This window comes from Pinus tabuliformis, chromosome 2_2 (assembly GCF_031772625.1).
Source record: "Pinus tabuliformis cultivar Carrire ecotype Pingquan chromosome 2_2, CPIR1, whole genome shotgun sequence".
Classification (NCBI taxonomy): Eukaryota; Viridiplantae; Streptophyta; class Pinopsida; order Pinales; family Pinaceae; genus Pinus; species Pinus tabuliformis.
In genome coordinates, this window is record NC_142300.1 from 224,422,037 (window position 1) to 224,449,546 (window position 27,510).

Here is a 27,510-nt window from a genome sequence, read left to right on the forward strand (position 1 = left end):
TAAATGGGGGTGGGGCTAAACTTATCACAGGTCTCTATACTACAACAACAGGTGAAATAGTAGATAGACTGAGTCTAGTATATTTTTTATATGATGAGTATGACTGCGATTAAAGATGTATTTTTATTTTTTGATATCAGGGGGAGGAGGAAATGAGAAGGAAGGAGTATTTATTGAACCTGATTTATGAGGGGAAAATAATAGGGAGAAAACTACTTTCGTTAGGGTATATCAGAGTTCTTGGGTGAAGTCTGAGCAATGAATAATAGCATGCTAAGAATTGGATGAAGAGGCTTCAGGATGAGAAGACACAGTGGCATCGGTGGTGGGAGTCTTTTCTTTCTAGATTCTCTTGGAGATTAGTTTCTCTGGATTAGACACAAATGGTGTCTTTTGTTGAGATGTATCAGAATGGGTGTGAGGTCTTCTATAAGCCAAGATGATACCTCAAGAATGAAATAGTGGAGTTGCCAAGGTGATGAACTTGCAATCTGGGCTTCTTTTCTCACCTTAACAAAGAATGCCTGAATGTCGTATCCCAGGGGAAAAATCCTCTAATACATTCCCCGACAATGGCGCCAAAAAGATGTTGTAGTTCTCAGAGACAACCTCCAGATTGAAAAGAGACTAATGCCTGAGACATCTGAATTGGGTGCATCTATGATTTTTTAATGGAGAGTTTAGAGCACCTCAAATAATGTCACTTACCATTTGAATTCATTTGGTTCAAACAACTCTGGAAAGGGAAATTTCATGAGTTCATGATACATAAGATATACACAGTGATATAAGGTGTCAATCAACGAGGGTTGATATCATTCAAGGACTTCCAACTCATTTGAATTAAAAGAGGTGTGACAACAGAAGGAATAAGAGAAGAAACCCATCATGCAGAGATTGTGCTATCAATAATTCTACACTTATCTAGATTCAGAATGAAATGACAGTCTAGAAAAAATGGTGAATGTGAAGACTCATGGAGCACGTTTAAAGATTATATTTCCAAGAATTCATACAGGATTTTCCATCAACATTTTGATTTAAATGAATCTGTATTAGAAAGGAAACATATCTAGCAGCTACTTGACATGAAGTCTTGAGAAGAACATGAACATTTATGAAATTACAAAGAGAGGAGACATACTGGAATCCCAAAATGTAGGAATCACCATTGATTTTTCATTAATATTCTGAGTAGTCATACATATCAAAGAACTAGAGCCTTTGCCAAAATAATACAGAGTTTCTTTCCAAAAATTGTGAACCTTCCTTAAGTGTTTCTTCCCTCCTTTTATAAGGAGAGGGAGAGCTTGAAAATAATTACAAAATATCTTAACCTGAGCTCTAGCTATCTACTTGACTAGCTGTCTCGGCGTGCAAGGCTCTGTCGCCCCAAATCATTATAACAGAAATATGCTTTTGTTTAAAACAAAATAACCAAAAGAAAAAGATTAACAAAACATAATTAACATGTGCAAACTGAAATGATGATCATATAAAAATATCTCCACGCCACTTCCTTTGATGGCCTCTGGTCCAACCATGTCTCTACCACTTTATGCCTCTTCCATCTCTCGGTCGATTCCTTAACACTTTCTGTCTTAATAGCTCGAATTATTCATGTTCAGGAGCCGAAAGCGATCGCACTATTCAGAACACAACTGCCAACTCATCCATCACTTTAGACTTCCCTGTATTACACTATCAGAGCCTGATATGCCTTGTAATGTCACCACAATGTAATATCAGAGAAGTACCATATCACAACTTCATAGTGGTGCAGCATTTAAATCCATCGATTATTGATCTTTGATTGGATGAGCTCCCTTGTTTTATCCCCTTTCAACATTTCTCATCATATGACTAGGGGCTATAGCTTGGTGCTAAACCATAAGGTTCTAAGGCCTTTTAGGCCTGCTCGGGGGCTATCCTTCCTTTTTAAAAATTCTTGGAGCCCTTGGTTTTCTTAATTCTTCATGACTGCAAACTCTATATCAGAGCTACTCTATCGCTGGATTGTAATCTGGGATTTCACTTGAAGGCACAAAATGCTGCCAATGTTGATCTCTGATGTGACGTCATTCTGGCCACATGGCACTTCTTGAGTGGTGACATGTGTCACCTGAATATGCCCCCTCAAAATTCCAGAACAAACTGCCACATGTCCTTCCATACTGCCAAGTCATGCTGATGTTAGTTGCGATGTGTCCTTTTTAGAGCTAATCCCAAGCAACCACGCATCCTGCTGGAGGAGAGAGAAAAGAGCCCGTCTGTCCTGGGTTTTCCGCTGAGATCCTTTGTAAAATGATTTCGGCCCTTTTTTGACAGTTTACACTATTGGCACATTTTAAAGGTTCACGTGATCAAAATTTGTGATGTGCCAACCACCGATCTCTGATACTGCTCGCTCCATTTGTGATAGCCAATATTGGACCTTGTTGATCTGATTAACATCTATTATCCATACCTTTGATGGCTGCGACTGCTAATTTATCGCACCTCTGGTTATGCGATCCCTGATATTCTGATGTGCGCGAAGATGCGCTTGTCGATATCCTATGCTTTGTGATGTGTGATCATTGATATGCGGTGTTGCTTTGATGCACAATCATCGATATGTGATGTTGCTCTGATGTGCGATCACTAATCTGCGACCTGCTTGAACCTTTGATTTGCGATCTGCGATATCGGACCTTATATATTCCTTCTTTCCTTGAGGCTTTAATCCTTTAACTTTAGAAGACCATAACTTCTGATCTAGGAGTCCATTTTTGGACTTCTACATATCGCTGGAAATCTTGTTCAGAGAAATTTCCTTTGTAGGGGGTCTAATTTGGGCTTTGGGTCTTTCAGTGGCTTGGAAGATGGTTGAAAAATTCTATGCTCTTTTTCACTATGGGCAGTTGAAAACACATTTTGTAGAAGGTGAAAACACAACACATCCATGAGCCAAAAACCAATGGCATCCACATCAGTTCCCAACTAACCAATGGTATCAATTAATGAGAAAACATATCCAATCATATACATAGGGTCGATCTCCCCAACTTAACATGGTATCTTGGTCCAATACCCAAGGGAGGAATCCGTATCTCAATACCTAACTATATAATCTCTCAGTCCACGACCTAAGGGAGGGAATTTATCCTTCTTGACTAAACTGTCTCTCAGTCAATGAACCAAGGAAGGGAACTCAAGATCAATCTCCTCGACCAATATAAAGGTCTCTCCGAAACTTCCTATGGTAGAGATTGAAATTCGATGTCCCCGACCAAACTGGTCTCTCAGTCATCATAACCCAAGGGATCACTCCATGCATCAAAACAAAACTCCTTGACCATACTCACTAGTCTTCTGATAACTTGATGTAAGGGAGTGATAATATTCTCAACCAATTGATTGGTCTCTCAAATACAACCAAAGGGATATTACCAATCATATGATGACATACAATTAGTGCTCCCTCTCTCTTAGAGGGGTTCTCAACAACTCCAAGTTGTTCTCTGAAATAAGAAAACTTCATTCGCGATAATGGCTTTGTCAAAGAATCAACAATTTTCTCATTAGTAGGGACATAGTTGACCTTCACAACTCCCTTCTAGATAATATTCCAGATGTAATGATACTTGATCTCAATGTGCTTTGACCTGTCATGAAAAACTGGGTTCTCAGAAATCTTTGAACAACTTTGATTATTACAATATATAATGGTTGATTCCAACACTTAATCAGAAAAGAAACAAACAAATTTTAAAGCCACATGACTTCATAATAGGTTTAACATGTAGCTATATACCCAAAGTTGGCCATACTCAGAGAAACACAAGTTTTTTTCTACGCGACCATGAAATCATAGTGGAGCCTAAGCTAAAACATAATCTAGAGGTGCTCTTTATATCATAATAGCTTAAGACCTATTGCAATGAGGATAAAGGGCATTTTTGTTATTTAACAACAAAGGGAAACCCTAAAGAACCAAAAAACTAACCCCAGGAGATGGAACACCAAGAGTTTGTGGGCCACGTTGGGGTTAGTTGGGTAACCAACTTCCCAGAGCTATAACTTGGTCATATGATCTTTGTTTGGCACATTTGATATTGTGTTAGAAAGGTCTCTATGAGTACTACAATATTTATGATAGGCCCTTACCTACAACTATTTATTTGTTTTGGACCTAAAAAAATGCCATTTAGGGGGTCAAAACAGCTCCGGAAGTTCAAGACCTCAAAAACTGCTAAAAATAGTAAATTGTGATATCAAGGAAAATGATGAAACCATCTAGAGGTCTGGGTGGAAGAAGCAGGTGGACACCAATATAAACCTATATTAGTCCTCCAACCTTAGGAAGAAATGGTCCCCATTGTGTGTAAAGCCTCCATGAGGGAAATTTCTGTTGAACCTGGTTCCTAGTGAGCCACTTGCCTTGGTGAAGGAGTTGGCCTAATTTGACAAATCGATATAGCTGGATCCTCTGTTGGCAAGTTTTATTTATATATGTGTCCATGATCCTATTAGTTTTGTCCTATTTGATACAACTTGGGTTGAGCTTTTCTGGTGTCAGCTACTCATCAATGTCAGATGTGTCCAACAATGATGGAAAGCATGGTTGCAACATGTCTACATTGAATAGTGGGTGTAGGCCAAGGAATGGTGGAATGTTGTGCATGAAAGCATTTTCACCTACAACCTTAGTGATGGTAAAAGGCCCATATTGGAGTGGGCGAAACTTGTGGTGGGTCCTAGCGAGGTGCTCCTTCTGCAAATGTGAACAAACTTTGTCGCCCACTTGGAAGTTGTGTGGCATGCGATGCTAATCATGACACTATTTGTACTTAGCGTTTTCTCTATCCAGTATGTCATGGACCTACTGGAGGATGTCCTGAATTCACTCAATGAAGTTGTTAGCTCTGTCAGCTTCCGACTAGACATGAGATGAATCTTCCTGAGTAGTTGCAAGTGGTACGAAACCATCAATGGGACATAGTGGTTGGAATCCCAATCCCACCTAAAAGTGGTTATGGCCAGTTCAACTGTGGAGAAATCCATTGTAGTTGTACTAGACATAGGGGAGGCTTTCATCTCATGTACATGGATGATTTGAGTTGTACACGTGCAAAATGTGCATAATCATCCTATTGATGACCTCTATCTAGCCATCAGTTTGGGGTTGGAATGCTGTGGACTTAGTGATCTTGGTATCCAATAATGACTAGAGGCCTTATCATAATTTGAGATAACATACTATGGGATCCCAAAGTGTACCCATACTCGTTCAAAGAAGAGTTTGGATGTGGCTTCGAATGTGATTCTCTTCTTGCAGGTTTCCAAAATGGCCATCTTAGAAAATGATTCGAATGGAAAATGACATCTACCCATGGTATTCATCCACCCATAGTATTCATTCAGCCATGGAATTTACCCATGGTATTGTAAGTGACATCCAACCATGGTATTCATCCACCCATGGTATTTATCCACCCATGGAATTTACCAATGATATTGTAAGTGACATCCACCAAGGGTATTTTCCCATGATATGGTAAGCGGCGTCGACCCTTGGTATTCATCCTCCCATGGTATTTATCCACTCATGGAATTTACCCATGGTATTGTAAGTGACATCCACCCATGGTATTTACCCAATCATGAAATTTACCTTTGGTATTGTGACGAAAAAAGACTATAAGTAACAAGTTGCATTTTGTAAAAGTGACAAATTGTCCACCACAATGTAGCCTTTACAGTTATTATATATTTTAATAAAAACAGTTTCTTTGTGTCTTTTTTATTGTGTGCTTTCCTCTTTTCTTCTAGCATTTCATTTTTTTAGATCTTGGGGGCTCTCCCCCAAGATCCATTTCAATCTTTCAGATCTTGGGGCATCTCCCCAAGATCCAGATCAATAGTATCAGATTTAAGTTAAGAATCTATGGGAATGAGGGTTTTATGCATATTTTAGTTTCGAAGTTTTACAACAATATTCAACAAATTTCATGCACGTGCTACGACCTCCACAAAGCACTTTCTTGGGTAACGCGGAATTTTTTTTTCCATTTTTTTGGGTGGTGAGTTTGCAAAATAGACCTGAAACTTTTGGTACAAAATTTACAAAAATAAATAACATATCTAGATTCCTTATGAAATAACACCCAAATTAAAAAATAAATGGCCAAATCGGAGTCAGGATGAGGGAGATACCGCTGATTTAAAATCATCTATGTTGCATAAAGGTTTCTTATGGAAATTCATGGACGTCAGCTATCCTATAATGTTTTACAGTTTTTGTGAAGAATTTCAAAAAACAGATTGTAGATTTGAAGTCCTCTAAAAAAATCACCCAATTTAAAAAAAATTGGTCGAATTAGAGTTTGGATGAGGGAGATATCGTTGATTTAAAATCAACTATTTTTTTGAGAACCTTTTTTTTTACAGCGATATAGTTATAGTGCGAATATGAGTTTCTAGAGTGTCCAAGTAGGGACTTCAATTACATGGAAAGATGCAGAATGGTCATTCTATTTCCAAAAACAGGTTATAATAAATATTTCTAGTTATATTGACTGAGTTATGCCCATTTTAAATATGGATCAACATTCAGAGCGGGTTCCCTTTGGAGATGTGCCCTACCACCCTGATTTAGCAGGCACCTCCTTCACATTCATTAGTTTCACCATAGCAGCATCCGACTTGGGTACTTTGGAGACATACCCTACCACCTGAGGTTATGTTACTAGGCACCTACCACTTCATCAATAGTCAGCATCACGATTATGGGTCAACCACACAAAATCCTTGTCATCGAAGTCCATTTACTAGGTCACGCACTATTAGTATCATAATTGGTCACAAGCATTACAGGGTATCTCTATCCTCAGATATTCAATTTTCATGGTTATGGGTCATCCACAAACCCACATTTCATCGAAGTCCATTTGTTAGGCCGCACACTATTAGTATCATAGTTGGTCACAATCATTACAGGGTATCTCTATCCTCAAATTTTCATTTGTCATGGTTATGGGTCATCCACAAACCCACACTTTATTGAAGTCCATTTTCTAGGCCACACATTATCAGTATCACAATTGGTCACAAGCATTACATGTTATCTCTATCCTCAGATCTCCGTTCATCACAGTTATAGATTAACCACACAAAACCCTTCTCTTCAGTGGCTCTTCATATTCAACAAAGGCTTCTCACGAGGGAACTTCACGCAATGGGGACCATTCCTTCTTAAGGAGGGAGGAATTATCCGAATAGAAAATGAAATCCACCCATGGTATTCATCCACCCATAGTATTCATTCACCTATGGAATTTACCCATGGTATTGTAAGCGACATCCACCCATGTTATTTATCCACCGATGGAATTTACCCATGATATTGTAAGTGACATCCACCCATGGTATGGTAAGTGGCATCAACCCTTGGTATTCATCCTCCCATGGTATTTATCCACTCATCAAATTTACCCATGGCATTGTAAGTGACATCCATCCATGGTATTCATTCACCCATGGTATTTACCCACCCATGGAATTTACTTGTGTTATTGTGACAAAAAAACTATAAGTAACAAGTATTATTTTGTAAAAGTGATAGATTGTCCACCACAATGTAGCCTTTACAATTATTATTTGTTTTAATAAAACTAGTTTCTTTGTGGTTTTGTTATTGTGTGTTCTCCTCTTTCCTTTTGGCATTTCATTTTTTCAGATCTTGGGGGCTCCCCCCAAGGTCCATTTCAATCTTTTAGATATTGGGGGCCTCTCCCTAAGATCTAGATCAGAAAACCTGCTGACAACCACGAAAACACAGTCATTTCCATGCTTGTTAGAAGGAAGGCCTGACATTTAATCCAAGGAGATAGATTCCCACAGTTGGTTAGGAGTAGGCAGAGGAGTATAAAGGCCTTATTATTGATTATAGGTTTGGAAATGACACAAGATTTGATGTACTTACCAACATCTTGTCGAATGTTTGGCCCATAAAAATATTTATGTAGCACTTCCACTATCATTTTTACCACAAAATGTCCAACGAACCGAAAATAGTGTGCTTCTGAAATCATCTTAGCATGCTCGTTTGAAGGAACATAAAGGTGTCCCAGGTGGCATAAAAATGCATCCTGGAGGTGAAAGTATGGAACTTTCTTACCTTCTAGGGGAATCTCGTATGTGGTTCCAAATTCCAGATCACACTTGTAAAGATTTGGCCATTCTGAAGTCTCGTGTTCACAAGAATCAAACACAGTGGTCAATGCCATAACCACGGTCGACTGAGTCAGTCTGTAACATTATTGGCACTTCCTTTATTCTACTTAATGTTCAAATGGAATTGTTTTAGATATGTGGACCATTATGATGGCGATATTTTTGCAACTTTCCTTGTGTCTGTATGAACTATAGGGGTTGGTGGTCTGTGTGGATGACCGTTTCCTTCCCCATAATGTAATTCTTCCATGGTTGGAAGATATGCTCAATGAAATACATCTATTTTTCATAGATGGGATACTTTAGGACCATATTTAAAAGTGTCTCATTGTGATATGCCATTGGATGTCCTTGCTGGGTAAGAACTACATCAACATCATAGTCGGAGGCATCTACCTCAATTTTGAATGGTTGTTGTAGGTTTGGTAATGTGAGCATTGGTGCAGAGCAAAGGTGATGCTTCAACTCAACAAACACCTACTGTTGGGATTCAGACCAAAATAAATTTTCTTTCGCTCTACCCTTGGCGACTTGACTCAATGTTATGGTCTTGACCTGCAAAAAGATCCCAGAATACCAAATATGCAAAGAAATATACCCAGAACACAAAAAATAATAAATAACAGCAAGTATTTTACTATTTAGAAAGGAAAGCAATGTTCACTTGCATCTTCGAGGGGGCAACCTCCAATAGAGCTGGGCTCAGTTACAAAATAAGACACGGTTCTCCTCGAGGGGAGTCTCTATCCTTTATATAGGATTCATACATGCAATACCATGGGTCAATACCATGGTTCTTATTAATGTATTTAATACCATGGCCCATTTGCAACTAACTATAGTCCCTTATTTAAATGCGGGTCAACCACTTACAATTATTAATATGGGCTTTATTGACTCTTTACTTAACTATAACTATGACTCGATCCTATTACATAAATAAGCGGGTTAGGGTTGGACCCTAACATGCAATCCCCCATTAGAATAACCTTGTCCTCAAAGCTGAAGCTGCGGAAACTGCTGAAGGACCGTGATTGGTTCCTAGGTTGCATCTTTCGGAGAGCTGTCTTTCCACTTGATGAGGACTTCCTTGATCATGCAACCATTCAGGTGTCATTCTCATGTGTCAAGAACCTGTTTAGGTTGGAGCCAAATTGACCCTTCTTCATCTAATTTAGGTAGACTGGTTTGAATTCGGAAATGGTTCCCAATCACTTTCTTGAGGCATGAGACATGGAAGAGTGGATGGATTTTTGCAGTGGGTGGAAAAGATAGCTTGTAGGCGACTTCTCCAATGCACTGAAGTACTTGATACGGTCCATAGAATTTTGGAGATAATTCCTAACAACCCTTGTCTTTGAGTGATGTTTGATTATATGGTTGTAGCCTCAAAAATACCTGATCCCCTTCTTGAAATTGGCGTTCTAAACGATGTTGATTTGCCTGTTGCTTCATGCAGTTTTGAGTTTGATGGAGATTCTCTCTGAGGTGGGCCAACATGGTTGTGCGGTTCTGTAGGAGTTGATCCATTGCTTGTACCTTCTAGCATCCCTTGATATAAGAAGTAGGTGAAGGAGGCAGTTGACCATAAACTTCTTCATATGGAGTCATTTTGGTGGTGGCATGATAGTTGGTGTTATACCACCATTTGGCTAGAGGTAACCACTATACCTATAGATGTTTCTTTTCTGAAGTGAAACACCTAAGGTAGGTCTCTAGACATTTTTTGTCTGCTTCAGTTTGACCAACAGTTTGGGATGATAGGAAGTATTGAGTTGTAGTTGGGTACCTTGTAGCCTGAAGAGTTTCTACCAAAAGTTACTGGTGAAGATCGGGTCACGATCAAACACAATGGAAGTGGGCATGACATGCAATTTGAAGATCTAGTCCATGAAAGATTGAGCTACCAAAGTTGGTGTAAAAGGGTGGGTTAGGGCTCAAAAATGAGCATACTTAGAAAGTATGTCCACAACCACCATGATGACTGACTTTTTGCCTGACTTTGGGAGACTTGTAATGAAGTCCATAGAAACCTCTGTCCAGATTGAGGCCGGGATGGGCTACGACATTTTTGCGCCCTTTCTTGTAAATTATCTCATAATCATATCCCAGAATTTTGGCGAGCCATTTATTTTGTTGTGGCAAGGATAGGCGTTGCTCCAAAAAATATTTAAGGCTTTGATGGTCTGTGTGGATTTGGAAATGCCGCCCCAATAAGTATGGCCGTTAGGTATTTACTGCATGTAAGATGGCCATCATCTCCTTCTCATAGCTATATTGTCCCAGATTTGTCCCACTTAGTTGTTGGCTAGTGAAAGCCAAAGGTAGACTTTACTGCATTAAGACTGCCCCAATACCTGTACCTGAAGCATCACATTCAATCACAAAAGATTTGGTGAAGTCGAGTAGTGCTAATACAGGAGTGGAACACATGGCATGTTTGAGAGCTATAAATTCCTGTTGCACTTCATCATTCTAGAGAAATGAATTTTTCTTGATGAGGTGAGTGAGGGGTCTAGCAATGCGACCATAATTGTGGAAAAATTTGCGATAGTAGCCCGTGAGACCCAAAAATCCTCTCAATCCCTTCAAGGTCTTTGGTTGAGGTCAATCCTGCATTGCCTGGATCTTTTTGGGGTCCATCGTGACACCTTCATGCCCCACAATGTGGCCCAAATAATCAACTTCTTGCATGGAAAAAGAGCACTTGGACATCTTGACAAATAATTTATGCTTCCGAAGTAGTTGCAAGAGCAGATCTACATGCTAAAGATGTGTGGCCCAGGTGCGGCTGTAGATTAGGATGTCATCAAAGAAAACTAGGACAATTTTTATGAGATATGGTTTGAGAAGGTGGTTCATGAGGCTATGAAAAGTGGATGGGGCATTACAAAGACCAAATGGCACGAACAAGAACTCATAATGGCCTTCATGAGTTCGGAAAGAAGTCTTTGGAATGTCTACTTCTTTCATGTGAATTTGGTGATAGCCCGAGCAAAGGTCAAGCTTAGTAAAGAATTGAGCCTTATTTAGTTCATCTAGCAAATCATCAACAACTGGGATGGGAAATTTATCTTTGACCGTCAACTTGTTGAGGGCCTTGAAGTCTGGACACATATGCCATTCCCCATCTTTCTTGAGCACCATGACCACAGGCGATGAATAAGGACTAATGTTAGGATGAATGACGCTTGCTTCCAAGAGTTCCTTGATGATTTTTTCAATTTCATTCTTTTGGGCGAACGGATATCTATAGGGGCACAAATTTGGTGGTTGGGCCACTAGGACCAAAGTAATGCTATGATCATGTTCCCCTTTCGAGGTTGGAAGCTCATGAGGCTTGTTAAAGACTGGCAGATGGTTGTTTAAGATCTGTTGCATCTCAGGATGAATATGAAGAGAAATGCGTTCGAAGGCCTGGATGGCATTAAATTAGGCTATAACTCCAAGGTGGCCCTTTTTTAACAATTTTTCCATCCTATGTGAGCTGATGATAGAGGGATCACCTGCCTGGAGTCCGCAGAGGGTATGTGTGTGTTTGTTCTGCTTAAAGCTCATATATAACTTCTGGAAATCCATTGTGATTGGGCTAAGTGTGCGGAGCCATTCAACACCCAAGACAATGTCACACCCTCCCATGTGTATGGAAAACATGTGGGTCTTTAACTGATAATCCCCCATTTGAAGTTTGACATTTTCACAGCGGCCTTCACATTTCATTGTCCCCCCATCAGCAATTTGGACCTGGAAGTTAGAGACTGCTCTGACAAAACAATGCACTGCTTCCACAACTCTTTGATGGATAAAGTTATGCGTACTGCCACTATCAATCAAGACTACTATAGGGTGATGCTTAATAAAACCTCTGATTTTGAGAGTTTGGGGAGAAGAAATCCCTGCCAAAGCATGAAGCGAGATAACTGGTTCTTTAGGTACATTGTCCGGCTGGTTGTCTGGATCTTCCTCCTCTAGTTCCTTAAGTGGTGGGGCTTCCTTCTATGAACTGTGATCAGTAGCATCAATTTGAAAGAATTTGGGCTCCTTGCATTTATGTCTACCAAGTCATGGGACTTCCATAGCAATGTTGATGCCACTGCCACCATTGCCATCTTTCATTGTCCAAGTACATGCTACCCACACTAAGCTGAGTCACATCATCTCTGATGTGATTCAGTGTGAAATATTGCTCCATTTGTGCTATCCATGTGGCCAGATGAGAGCCATCAAATTTATACATGTCCAACTTGGGTGGTCGCGTCTGGGACTGTTGGTGGTTGCCAAAGAGGTGAAGAGAATGGCTAGACTCACCCTCAATGTTTTCATTGAAAGCATATGCCTCCGAGTGTTCCTCTGACTTGCCCTTTGTGATTGTGTCAGGTAAGGTCTTGAGCGATGTCAGTATTGCGTCCAACTTTGTTTCAAGGGTTTCGATCTTCTCATTAGCCATAGCTTGAGCTCTAGTTTGTACCATGCACCGATCTAGTGCACTTAAAATTTGGGACCGGTCGAAATTTTTGACGCTAACAAGTGAATGGTACTACCTTTCTCAGCTCGTCGACCTAATTCTTATGGGCTAAGTCTCCTATAAGAGTCCTAGGTCTCAAACTTTTTTTTTATTTTTTTGTTTACTCCGAAAGGAGTTTTACTCCTCGCTTAGGAATAATGTAGTAGCCGAATCCTAGAAAAGTGAATTCTTCCCAATGTCCTGCGAGAATCATGCCCAGGTATAAGGGCCCACACAAATAGTTTGATCTGTCAGCTAACCCTCAACTACAGAGTATGAGTAGGAATGTGGTAGTGATCGAACCCCTGCTGCTAGATCTGAATGGCAGATCTAATTGTGGTGATTGCTACTGAACCCAACAGATAGATCTGAATGGCGATTTGATAAATTTGATTGGTGGATCTGATAGATCTGAATGGTGGAACTGATTGTTGTGGCTGTGACAGGACCCCACCTGCTAGATCTGATCTAGAAAAGATGATGCGTGATCTAGAGAGAGACTCGAGAACTATGGTCTCAAGAAGTGTCAGGTGCTACAAATCGCAATATACATAAGGGTCTGACAGTAGTACTTGGCCCAATCTTTCAGGGCACTAACCAAGGAGGATCAACCGTACCCTTAGCCGGACAACCCGACTACCCTATCGTATGCATGAGTAATCTCCCCGAGTGTTGTTCTCGGTGTACTGTAGTAGCAAGACGGCCGAAAGTTTATCTATGGCGAGGTTTCAAGAGAGCCTAGGGGGCTTCCGATATACCCAGAGGGTACTTAGAATATAGTTCGTGCGCATTTCTATCTAATGTGCTACTACTCGAAGGGGTACCCACAGGGGTTACAAGGGAGTCCAACAAGTGTGACCACCTCTTGTATTTCCTGCGTGCATGTCTCCCCAAATCCACAGGTTTATGTGCTCAACGACAGATCCTGTGGTTTAAAGACGCCAGAACACGTCTCTAGCCAATTTTTTTTTTGCTAAAAATGGAGATCCCACTGGCCCTAGAAAGTGCTCTGATACCAATTGTTATGCTCTTAACCTACAAGAAGATACCAGAATACCAAATATGTGAAGTAATATACCCAGAACACAGAACAATAAGAAATAATAGCAAGTATTTTATTATTCAGAAAGGAAAGCAATGTTCACTTACCTCTTCGAGGGGGAAACCTCCAATAGAGCTGGGCTCAATTACAAAATAAGACACAATGCTCCTCGAGGGGAGTTGCTATCCTTTATATATGATTCATACATGCAATACCATGGGTCAATACCATGGTTCTTATTAATACCATCTATCTAATACCATGGCCCATTTGCAACTAACTGTGGTCCCTTCTTTAAATGCGGGTCAACCACTTACAATTATTAATATGGGCTTTATTGACTCTTTACTTAACTATAACTATGACTCGATCCTATTACATAAATAAGGGGGTTAGGGTTGGACTCTAACACTCAAAGGGTAAATGATACGAGAGAATCCCAACATGAACCTGCGATAGAAATTGGCAAGACCCAGAAAGCTACAGAGCTCTATTAGAGTGGTTGGGGTTGGCCAATCCCGAATAACTTATCTCTTGGTTGGGTCCACATGCATAGTTTGTCATCAATGATGTACCATATATTGAACCTGGGTCATACCAAAAGTGCATTTATCCAAATTGGCACACAATTTATGTTGTGGTAGGGTTTGGAGGACCTGTCGAATATGGTTTATGAGCTATTCCCAAATCTGGCTAAAGATTAAGATGTCATCTAGATATACTACCATAAATGAGTTGGTGAAGGGCCACAAGATGTCATCCATCAGCCACATGAAAGTTGCGGGGGAATTTTTGAACCCTAAAGCCATGACCAACCATAAGAAAAGCCCTCCTTGGATTTGAATGAAGTCTTCCACACATCGGAGGTTCAATTGGTACCTAGTGATAACCATAATTCAAGTCAATCTTGTTGAAATATTTGGCCCCCTTGATTTGGTCTAGAAGGTCATCAATCCATGGGATTGGATACCTATTCTAGACAGTGATCTTATTCAATGCTTAATAGTAAATATAGAGCCTCCAAGTTCCATCTTTCTTCTATACCAACACGATCGAGCTCCAACAGGGTGATGATCTCAGCTTGATGTGCCCTTTTTGCAATAGCTCCTGAATCTGCCTCTTGATTTCATTGTTCTCTAGAAAAAAAACATTAGCAGATTGTTCCATTAGGTAGCGACACACCCGAGGTCATCCCTTGTGGGTGAGGTGAAGATGTCCCTGTACTCATCCATGACCTTGTCCATCTGTTGCTGCTATGAGAAGGAGCCCTGTCTAGAGGCTATGGATGTAGCCATAATCATCCTATTTATCTACGGGTGAATCATAAGTAAGACAAATTTCCCTGTCTGGGAAATAATCTTACTGCATTTTTTAGCATATATCAAAGATAAGGCGGTAGGTGATGCTACCTCTAGTACCTTGTACATATTCTGACCATAAGCAATAATAATAGAACGAGGTCTAGATTCATATACAACATGACGCTTCCATAGGTGTAACAACCTTGGTGAAAATTACATGTAATAAAAGTTAAAAAAAATAATCATGGTTTATGGGACACTTATTCCAAGTTGAATGTTGGGAAGGACATGCTAGGGTGTGTTCATTTGGTTTATTATGGCTAAGGAAATTGGCAAAGGCAATGACTAAGGCTTTGGAAAGACAAAATGGTGTTTTTGGCACATTTAATTATGAAAATAATAGAAATTAGGAGAAAAATGAGGTGAAAGGTCACATGTTGCATGGGAGGAGGAAAATGAAGGAAAATAATGGAAAACGAGGAAAATAGAGGCCTCATTAATAAAAAGGATTATGAGGATCAATTAGTAACCTTTTATAAGTCTAGTTTTGGAGTCCTCTCATTATTCTCTCTCTCTCACTCACTCTTGGACCCTTAGAGTTTTCTTGGAGCACTTGGGCATTAGATCAGGAAAGGCAAAGTAGGGAAGAGGAAGCGAAGACCAAGAAAGGAAAAGGAGGATGAAGTAGCTACAATAGGATTCTTCGTAGGTATTGATTTGCATGCATGATTTCCTTGCTAGATTTGGTAGGCATGGTATTGAATGTGGTTCTTTGTTGTTATGGCATGGGTTTTTCCAGGTGTGACAATGTTCTTCAGCCTAGCCTTGCCATTTCTTGATAGCCTTGATGGCATGGGTTGTAACTTGGTAATATGATTTCCGTTTGGCGCGTATGATACCTCGTCAAAAAGGTATCTCTAAGTAATACAATATTTGCAACAGGCCCCTGCATATGACTATGAGATTGTTATAAATCTAAGAAAAACGCCATTTAGGGGGTCAAAACAACTCCATAAGTTCAAGACTCGAAAAAATTCTAGAAATAGTAAATTATGCTATAATCAAGGAAATTGATGAAACCTACTGGAGCTCCAGGTGAAAAAGGTTGGTGGCCACCAATATCTACCTAGATGAGTCCTTCCCCCTTAGGAATAAATGGTACCCATTGTGAGCAAAGCTTCCATGAGGTGAAGAAATTTCTGTTGAACCTGGTTCCTGGTGAGCCACTTGCCCTAGTGAAGGAGTTGGCCTGGTTTAAAAACTCAATATAGTTGGATACTATGTTGATGAGTGTTCTTGATCTGTGTGTCCATGATCCTATTAGTTGTGGCTTGTTTGATACAACTTGGGTTGAGATTTATTGGTATCATCTGCTAAACAAGCTCTGATGTGTCCAACAATGGGGGAAAGTATGGACGCAACTGGTCCACATTGAATATTGGCTGCAGGCCAAGGAGCAATGGAATGTTGAGATCGAAAGAATTATCCCCTATAGACTTAGTGATGGTGTAGGGTACATATTAGAGTGAGAGAATATTGAGGTGGGCCCCAACGAGGTGCTCCTTTTGCAAATGTAACCAAACTTTGTTTCCAACCTGGAACTTGTGTGGCACCCTATACTAATCATGACACTGTTTGTTATTAGTGTTTTCTTTGTTCAATATGTCATGGACCTATTGGAGAATGTGTTAAATGTGCTCAATGAAGCTATTAGCTCTGTTAGCTTCGGATTGGACATGAGTCGAATCTTCCTGAGAAGTTGCAAGTGGTATGGAAACATTAATGGGACATAATGGTTGGAATCCCAATCCCACCTGAAAGGGGTTGTGGCCAGTTGAGTTTTGGAAAGATTTGTTGTAGCTATGGTGGACATAGGGGAGGATTTCATCCCATGTGTGGGGATGCTTCGAGTTTTACATGCACAGGATGTGCACGATCATCTTGTTGATGACCTCTATCTAGACATCAGTTTGGGCATAGAAGGTCATGGACTTAGTGAGATTGGTATCCAACAACAAGCAGATACTTGACCAGAATGTACTTAGGAACCTGCTATCCTGATCTAAGATAATGGACTGCGGGATCACAAAGTGTACCCATACTCAATCAGAGAGGAGTTTGATAGTGGATTCAACTGCGATGCTCTTCTTGCAGGTTGCCAAATGGCCATTTTAAAGAACCTGTCAACGACCATGAAAACAAATTCATTTCCATGCTTGGTAGAAAGAAGGCTAGACATGTAATCCATTGATATGGATTCCTAGGGTTGGTTAGGAGTAAGTAGAGGAGTATACATGCCTTTATTCTTGATTGTAGGTTTGGAAATGGCATAAGATCTTATCTCCTTCCTAACAACTTATCAGAGGTTCAACCAATACAAATACTTTTGCAATGCTCCCACTGTCTTTTCTACCCCAAAATGTCCAACAACCTAACTGTAGTGCACCTCCCAAATCATCTTGGCACGCTTGCTTGAAGGAACACAAAGGTGTCTTAGGTGGAATAACAGTGCATCTTGGAGGTGAAAGTCTTGAACTTGATTACCTTCTAGGAGCATCTGGTATGTGGTGCCAAATTCTGGATCACTCTTGTAAAGATATGGCCATCCCAAAGTCTTGCGTCCACAAGTGTCGAGCACAATGGTCAGCACCATAACCAGTGGTCGGCTGAGACAATTTTCAATATTATTGGTGCTTCCCTTCTTATACTTAATGTTCAAATGGAACTATTAAATATATGTGGACCATTTACAATGGTGACTTTTCTCCAACTTTCCTTGTGTCTATATGAACTGTAGGGGTTGGTGATCTGTGTGGATGACTATTTCCTTACCCATAATTTAATGCTTCCATTTTCAACAAGCCTACACAACGGAATACATCTCTTTTTCATAGGTGGGAAACTTTTAGAATGTATCTAAAAGTGTCTCACTATGATATTCCATTAGATGCCCCTATTGGGTAAGAACTGCACCAACAACATAGTCGGAGACATTTGTCTCAATTTCAAATGATTGTTGTAGGCCTGGTAATGTGAGCATTGGTGAAAAGAAGAGGCAATGCTTCAACTTAGAAAATGCCTTCTATTGCAATTCACACCAAAAGAAATTTTATTCCATTCCTCCCTTGGTTACTTGACTAAAAGGCCAAGTGATATGAGAGAATCGCAACACAAACCTACGACAGAAATTGGTAAGACCAGAAAGCTTCAAAGACTTTTAGATTGATTGGGGTTGACAAATCTCGAATAAATTATGCCTTGGCTAGGTCCACATGCACACCATTCTTATCAATGATGTACCCTAGATATTGAACCTGGGTCATACCAAAAGGGATTTTCTCCAAAGTGGCACACAATTTGTGTTGTCACAGGGTTTGGAGGACCTGTCGATTATGGTGTATGTGCTCTTCCCAACTCTCGATGAAGATCATTGTTCAAGCCTTCAAAATTGAACAATCACACACACACACACACACACACACACACACACACACACACACACACACACACATTCAATCCATATGGCCATCAATGACAACATTAACATTCTCAACAATCTCCCCCTTTGTCATTGATGGAAATATAATCCTTTTCCTAGATCCTCTCCTTTCTGTATTCTCTAATACCAGTTGTTGGAAATACTAAGAGGGGGGTGAATCAATATTTCTTTTCAATTGTTATTTTTACTAGTTAATATCACTTATAATTAGAACAAAAAATGAACAATGATAGAATAATAATTTTATTAATAAATGACGAGGTATCCAATCCTCTTTACAATAAATCCATTACAATAATGTGTAGGGTTCCATCCCTAGATGAAGACACTAATATTCAATCTTCCAAGCTCCAACATGTATTTTTCCAAGCATTGAGTTGGACTTCCCAAGGCTCCAACCTTGTCAGTTTGAGGCACCAACCTCTAGGGCTCCAACCCTATCTCTAGTACAAGCTCTAGCCTGGTCTCTTGAGGACTCCTATCCTTTAGGGCTCCAACCCTATCTTCGGTACATGCCGCAACCTAGTCTTTTGAGGAATCATATCATCTAGGGCTCCAAACCTATCTTCCAAGGAACCAAACTTGTCTCTATGGGTATCCTACCTCTAGGGATCCAACCTTTAGCTGAAATTCGTCAAGGTAAGTTTGATGATTCTTCACGGCTCCCAATATCTTTTGAAACAAGCCCAGTCTATATTCAATAATGCCTCCTCCAAATCACTTCAACAATGACAACCTTGTCTTCTTAGAAGGTGTCACCACTGCTCTTCATGGTACCCAAACAATCTCTCCAAGGTCACTCCATGAAGGCTTCAATCAAGGTCTTTGATGATCTCCACAAATATTTAATATGCTGCTTCAAAAAGTTCTTTAATACTCCAGCTATATGGCCTGCTCCAAAGAACTGATTGCTCAAATATGAGGCCCAATAACATTGTAATAATTATGTCCTCCAAACAGGTCCAAGATTTCTTTAATCAATTGAGCTACCACAAGAAGAATGTTTGCAAACTGAGTCGTAATGTCTTCTTAGCAATCCAGACTACTGCAATAGTAACAATTCTATGAAAGATACATAATAGAGCTCCTTTAAGTGACTGTCTCACTGATTCGAGCCTTTATTCTCAAAATATGAGCTATAGAGATAATCCACAACATTGAAGTATGTTACAGTGGGTTGAGCACAGTCATAGTGAACCACCAAAAAACGTTGCATATATCCGAAGCCTTAGAAGTTCCACAATCCTAACTTTATCACCATCCACTACCAAGTTTTTATCATTCACCAACACTGAGTTATCTAGTCACATATTTGAAGTGAAAAGGTTGTCCAAGGCACCCAATAGATTTGACTGATCCTAAAAATTGATCTTCCAAACCTTTGCAATGTTAGTTGTTCAAAGGTATTCTACAGATCCAATTTTCGAGCTCTAGAACAGATATCCCCAAACACTTTAATTCTTCAAGTTCTTCTCGATGTTCCTCATTCACAAGTTGTGAACTGTAATGTGTCTCTGTAATAGATCTTCACGCAATCAATACTTGAAATGAAGTATTTGACTTGTGTTTATACGAGTTTCGCCAATAGACGAAAATACACGTTCATTAGAGGAGAAGCCGACTTCTGCATGAGGTGGCACATGAAAATATATTAAACAGCTATCAGAAGGGGTCTTTGTTAATAATCGACCAAACTATGATATAAGTATAGGAGGGGCCATATTTTTTAATACAACAAATACATTTAAACAATGCAAAACCATATTATAATGGATGCTAAGAGGTCCCACATGCCACAACATCACTTTAATCTCACCACATGGATATCAGGGATTTTTGTTGGAAGCTTTAACATGACATGACTTGCAAAACTTGTGATATAGGAAAGTTACGACTAGGTGAATGTCATATTATATTAGACACATTAGGATAAATCCAATCAGGTCTATGACCATATCAGAAATTGGCAATTAGAGGGTCTTATCGGAGGTTCCATTCAAAAGTTCCAATAAAGTGGTGTATGAAATTTAATAATTAAATCATTAACTTAAATCAAGTCAGGTCTTCATATCAGAAATCAAAGATCGGAGGTCCATATCCCATATTGGAGATTGGAGGTCCACATCACATATCGGAGATCGGAAGATCATATTAGAGATCATAGGTCTATATCAAAGATTAGAGGTCCATATCAGAGATGATAAGTCTATATCAGAGTTCAAAGTTGAAGATCGAAGATCAGAGTTTAGAGTGGTGAAACATAATAAAAAACACCGATATAAAAATACCGAGATGATATTTCTCTAATTTGGTTTTATTATATGCGTTGTGATATATTTTGATAATGGATTATTAAGGTTTCCAAAGTCTATTACTTTGATACACTACTTTTTCCTTTTGGCTCTTTCTCTTAGGCATATGTGGTCTTCTCTTGGATCTACTCCTCCTTGGCTTGTCTTGGCTCCTGCTATTGGATTATGATGTATTTCCTTTGGCTCCCGATGACTTCTCTTTCAACTTCTTCTTGATATTCTCTTTGGTACTGCTCCTCTTACTCCTTGGGACCGCTCCTTGGGTCCAACGCTTCTTGGGATTCTACTTGTATATATATATATATATATATATATATATATATATATATATATATATATATATATATATATATATATATATCAATGCATATGTACATGAATGACAACACTAACCTCTCAACAACCATTAATGAGTTTGTGAAGGGCCACAAGATGTCATCCATCATCCAGATGATGGTTGTGGGGGCATTCGTCAATCCGAAAGGCATGACCAACAATTCGAAAAGGCCCTCCTTGGATTTGAAGGCAGTATTCCACACATCAAATGGTTTGATTGTTACCTGGTGATAACCAGACTTCAAGTCAATCTTGGTGATAACCATACTTAATACATTAGAAATTTTAAGGAGTAAAAAATGAGCCCTCTAAAAAAATGGGTTGATGTTGCATCAACACTTTTCAAAATCAACATGAAAATCACTAACATTTAAAAACAAAGGTTCATACTTGATACAAGAAAACTTTAAGTGTCAAAAAGATGCTCTAAAAGAAAATGTGTATTTTGAATCAACATTTTTGAAATTGGATGAATTTTTGCTACCTCAAAAAAACAAGTACTCAGCACGCTACCTGTTTGATAGTTTACATTGTTATTTGCTGAAGAAATTGTTGGGATCGAAGTTATAGAAGCAATTGTTGGGGTTGAAGTTGGAGAAGAAACTACTGGTGTCAAAATTGCTAGAAAGAAATCTCATCAAGGAGAAAGGTTGACTTGGTCTTGGAGGGGTCTTTATCAAGGGTCTTAGGTCTTGGAATTCGTCATTTGAAGATTCTATAAGAAGAGAAGAATTGTTGTGGTTTTTCCTCTCAAGAGGATAGGTTTTGGCTCTAGTTGGCAGCCTACATTTTGTGTCCTCTTGTCTCTTTGATCTTCATTGTTTGGTAGCTGTTTGATGATATAAAACACAATAATAATCAATTTAAAGAAGAAGCCAATCAAGTTAAGTAAAAAGACATCACAAACAATTATGAAAGTAAGAGAAATATTTTAATCTAGCTGCCCTAGATTTATCAACAATATATCCATGAGAGAATTTATATTAGATAAATAACAAATAAAATTAGTCTGAATGGTCAAACATGAAAATTAAGAAAACTACGAAAGAAAATATGGCCCGATTTCCCAATTAAATTTAGGAAAATAAGCTTGAGAGACAAAGGACATGCATTCAAGGAAGCTGAAGAACTTCTCAGTGTCTAGTTTTACTCACTTTTCCATTATGATTATGACCCTAGTGGAATAATAACAATCATTATATTTCTATGAGTTACATTAACACTTTCATACATCACAAGCCTACTTTTGATGATGTTTTTGTAAGCATTGATGATTTTGATCAAGCTGTTGAAAGAGGAAAATTATTGAGTAATGAAGAAAGAGAAAAACTTTAGGAGTTTAAGGAAAACACTTACGAGGACTTTCACAAAAATAAAAGTCTCCTATCTTCAGTTTCAATTTAAGATTTAAAATATCTTGAATATCTAAAAATGAATTTTACTCAGTTTTTGAACCACCTTCTACATCTGCACAATTTCAAGAGATGAAAATTGAAATGTTCTTGATGTTTTTGTTACAGCTCAAGGGGAAACCAGTTTAGATAAAAGCAAAGATGATAATGTTGAAGAGAAGGAAAATGCAAGTCAAATGGTAGAAAAGAGTCTGATAGCTCCAAAGGTTAAATATGTTAGAAGTAGGTATTAAGGGGGAGTTCATTGTTCCCTACAACCCCAAGTAGAATGGAGTTGCAGATAGGAATAATATAATCATTGAAGAATGCACAAGGACTATGTTAAGAGAGAGCCTCCACCATTATACTAAAAGATAATTATTTTTTTCCTTTTTTCCTCCTTTATGTTTAGTTTCATCCTCATATCGAGATTTTCTTATACTGTATACTAATAACCCTTCCCTTATATTTTCCTTGGTCAGGAAAGATTTCAGAATGCACAAAGGTTATGGAGTAGATTTCAAATGATAGACTTGAAGCATGGAAAAATTTATGTTGCAAAGGAATCTCTTCAAGAATTTATGTCCTACAAGGTTTGTTAAAGAACAATTCAAGGTATGTCTTAAACTACACGTTTTGTTACAAGGTTCTCTTCATAGAAAAGATATGTTTAATATCAATTGAAATTTTATTTATAATACTGACATCATTATGTCTAGGATTTTGAATCTTAAGGATTCTTGTTTGGGTGATTAATCTTCAGATTGAATCTACCCTTTTCATACTATCTCTTGTTTAATCATTCTTGTGAAACCTTAACCCTTAGGTCTCACTGTAAAACCTAGCCTCTTGTTGATGAGGGTATGTCAATGTTAATAATGAAACCCTAGTCTTCTTAGGGTTTGTATAAAACATATGATGAGATCCCATTCTTTTAAAATGAAGGGTTTGGTATTGTGATAATAAAAACCCTAGTCCTTTAGGGTTTACTATCAATATCTTGGTTGAATAACAAAAGCCTAGATATTTAGGTTTTAGTGAATTAGGGTTTATGAACAAAACCATTGTGATAACTAAAATAAGATATTCAGAATGAAACACTAGGTGTATATTCATTCATATGATCTAAACTATAGCCTAGTAAAAAATTCTTGTAACTTTGATGTATTGATGTTTGCTTCTTGGGTTTACCTAGTAGATATTGATGTGAAATGCATCCTATATATGTATATGCCAGTATTATAACTTGATTGTTGATACTCATGGTTTAGTTTGTAAAATATAGGGATTGATATTCTAGGACATGATAATATTGTTTGGCATTGATGATAAAATCTACGGTTTGCAACAAACCCGAGTAGAGTCTGACATGTAAATTCTGAAAAGAATATTGTTGAAACCTTAGATGCATAATACTATGATTGGATATTTATTTGATTTTTTTGATATCTAAGGATACGTGTCTCAAAGATGGAGTCTAGGGTTTATGACAAAATACTAACAACTTGTTGAAGCCTAGAATATAAAAAAATGTGACCATTGTCAAACTAACCAGGTTTAGGTATTTGAGGTCTAAAATGTTTTGATTGTAATGACATGATTTTGACATGGTTGACTTCATGCTTCTACATATTTGGTTGTACTTGATATTAAATTTTTGCAGGTATGTAATCTTCAAGATGTTGAAGATGTTCATAATTGAAGATGATAATAAGGACAAGCATGATGAAGGAAGCTATAAGAATGATGATGATCAATATGACCTTGATGACATGAGAAATAATGAAGCATATATGATGTTATTTGAGAGGGAGCATGGTTAGAAGAAAGGGTACATCTCCCAAGTTTAGAGGGAGGGAATTTTATGAAAGTCATAATAAATACCTTGAAGAAAGAATGAAATCAGAGAATGAAAGTAACATAGACAGATTTGCAAAAAAATATATTTAAGAAGTACTGAGGCTGTAATTGATGCTACTAAATAAATGAAAGAAGAAATCTTCTGACAAGTTGTATTTGGTTAAATTGACGAGGATATAAGTAGCATCTAGATGATTGCGGACCCCAAAAGTTTGTGTTTACTTTTATATATATATATATATATATATATATATATATATATATATATACTTGAAGGGTTATTATTGATTAGGGTTGTGATTGTGCATGATCTCTCGGTAAAAAAAGGTTGAACATTTGAAGCATGCTTGGAGTGGTAGATATATATATATATATATATATATATAGATTATAAGTAGAGATGAAGCATCTTATGGAAAGATGGTTGGGGGACATATGGCTGGCCTATTTATTGATGTTTAGATCCTAAAGAGGGAGGGTGGCATTGGACATGGAGCTCTGGCCTTGGATACACACCTAAATCCATGGGTTGGTGGTAGAGCTTAAAAGTGCGATAGTACCTAGAATGGATAAATCTTGAGTCCCCTTAGTCCCACTCGGATAGAATATCCTAGTCAGGTATCTAGTCCACAACACTGAGTGTGCTAGAACTCTTCGTAGTTCATTTCATTTTGAAATATTCCATGTACTCTTATACGTATGTAATTATGAATACCTCCCTAGTTAAGAGGGACTGTTGAAGAATGTAACTAGTTTCACTCCATAATATTACTCATCAAAAGTAATTTTATTACTAAAGAAAATGACTTGTTAAAGTATGGGTTTCATGCTTGGGTCAATGTTTCTAGGTCAAAGCCTCCATTGAAGGATTTTAGGTTTTGTCTTGAGTCTTTTAAGTCATTTTCATTTTTATTAGACATTTCTTGGGCTTTTGTATCATGTAAAAACAATTATTTTTGAGTAAAAAAGGTTATTTGTCACCTCCACACCAAGTCAACCTTATCCACATGAAGTCGGTCTACATTAGGGAAATTTGACCTAGTGGAAAGGTTATACATCAATTCAACCTATTTGGAGCATTCAACCTGTTGGAAATAATACTGGGGGGGGTGAATCAGTATTATCAATTTAATAATATTTCATTTCCATAAACAGATATATATATATGCTACTTCGGTTAATGCAACTTGCGTATATACGCAACTATGTTTAGAGCAATCAACGTACACCTTGTAAACTTATAATTTAGTCAGTTGATCTTTAATCTGTGTATCAAAAACATATAAGTAGTAACAGGTACAGTAAAAAAAGAGCAGATAATCACACACAAGAACACAAGATATAAGGTGGAAACCCAATGTGGGTGAAAACCACCTGCTGCAATTCGTCTCTATCTTCTTTTAATAAGAAACTTCTTTTTACAATATTTTTGTACTGGTGCAATCTTATACCAGTACGCAGGCTTCTACCTGCAGAAGGATACAACCTTCTCTTGTTCTCTAGCTTCTCTTGGAAGGGAGCTACAACCCCCTTAGCTCTTGTACTAGCTCATGTACTAGTATGTAGGTGTTGACCTACAGAAGGCTACAACCTTCTATTTTCTTCCAGGGACCATGTTTCATAAATTTTCAGACTGGATCCATCAATAGCATCAATCAAACATCAAAATATATCTGCATCAATCAATCTCTCTTGCACTAATCAAAACTGAATCAAATAATCACTTCTCTGAATGTTGTAACCAGAATACGGTGATAGTACCAGAACCCAACCAGAACCCAGAACACTGCAATAGTAAATAGAAGTAGCTAAAACATATTTTATGAGATGTATGCTACTTCAATATGTAGAACCTGCGTGCATACGCTGCTATATGAAGGAAAACCTGCGTATACGCTGGTTTTGAATTTCCAAACCAACATGTATATGCACCTTTGCTATACTGAACCTACGTACAGATCTGTAAAAGATGATTTACCCTTTTCAACTATTCAGACATCAGTTATACCCAGATCATCAGATTTTCATATCAAGACATGAACCAAATATAAAATATCAAAATCACACAAAGATACTTCACTTCAAGCCTTAAGATCTTGACCCATCAATAGAACTTATCCTTCTTCAATCGCTCAGGTTCCTCCTTGATTTAGATCCAGCTATGCACCATAACCTGATGACCAGTATTCTAGATCTTGCTCTACATAAGATATTCAATACTTTAGTGCCTTTGCCTAATGATCTCATCCTCATTTTATAGTCTTAGGCCTTACTCAATACCATGGTCCAAAACCACTTAGAAGAAATACCTTGGACCAAATACCTAGGGTCAACACTTTGGTCAAGATACCTTGGATCAATACCACGTGTCAAAATACCAGGGACCAAATGCCAGGGACCAAAACCAATTTTTCCAACATGTACATGCTTTTCCTTGCGTGAAAGTGTGTGTATACGCATACGCGCCTTCTGGACTGCTAACCTGCATGTATACGCGGCTTGGTCAAGGGAAACCTGTGCATACCTCTTTTTCCTTCATTTTAAGAGCCTGAAATATGATTTGTCATCTGAGTGAGTTGCCATCAAGGACAACACCTGGTCACTGTCACTCTTCCCCTTTGTCATCAAGGATAAAGGGTTATGCTCCCCCTGAGTACATGTTGAATTCTTTGACATGCTGAAGTGTGCTATTCATGCCCCCCCTGACTGTAAGCAAGGTCTACGACAAGATGTTCTACAAGAAGAGCAAGACTCTATACATTATAAATGACCTTCCTATCACCAACGAGTCATACATACATCCATCTCCCAACCAAGTGGGGATATACCAAGATTGACTCATCCACCCAACCAACTGGGGATACATCAAAAGGTTATACAAGATAAGAACATACATCATCCATCCCAGTCATAGTGGGGACAAAATATCTTAAAATGAGATAGTTATCAGCAAATTCATCAGCAACATCTGTCAATCACCATTAACAACCATGATCTCCCTCTGCACCTGTTCCATCTAAACCAAAATAGCTGTGAAATTGTACCAAA